Consider the following 332-nt stretch of genomic DNA (forward strand, 5'->3'; position numbering starts at 1 on the left):
CACACGGCCTTGCACACACTCACCATGTTCACACCCACAGCCACCCCCATCCCCACCAACACTTGTGCACAACCATGTGCCACGTGCACGTTCACATCCATGCATAGGAAACCTTGCACCAGCACAGCCCACCTGGGCACACTCATGTGCACACCCATGTGCACACACACAGCCACGTGTGCACACACACCCTGCACTTACACAGCTGTGCACATCAGTGCACACACACATGCACAGACACCCCTGTGTGCACACCCATCTCTGTGCACACCCACGGGCACACACATCCCGTGCACACTCACACTCACATCTGTGCACACCCACCCCAACGC

This window comes from Coturnix japonica, chromosome 25 (assembly GCF_001577835.2).
Source record: "Coturnix japonica isolate 7356 chromosome 25, Coturnix japonica 2.1, whole genome shotgun sequence".
Taxonomy (NCBI): domain Eukaryota; kingdom Metazoa; phylum Chordata; class Aves; order Galliformes; family Phasianidae; genus Coturnix; species Coturnix japonica.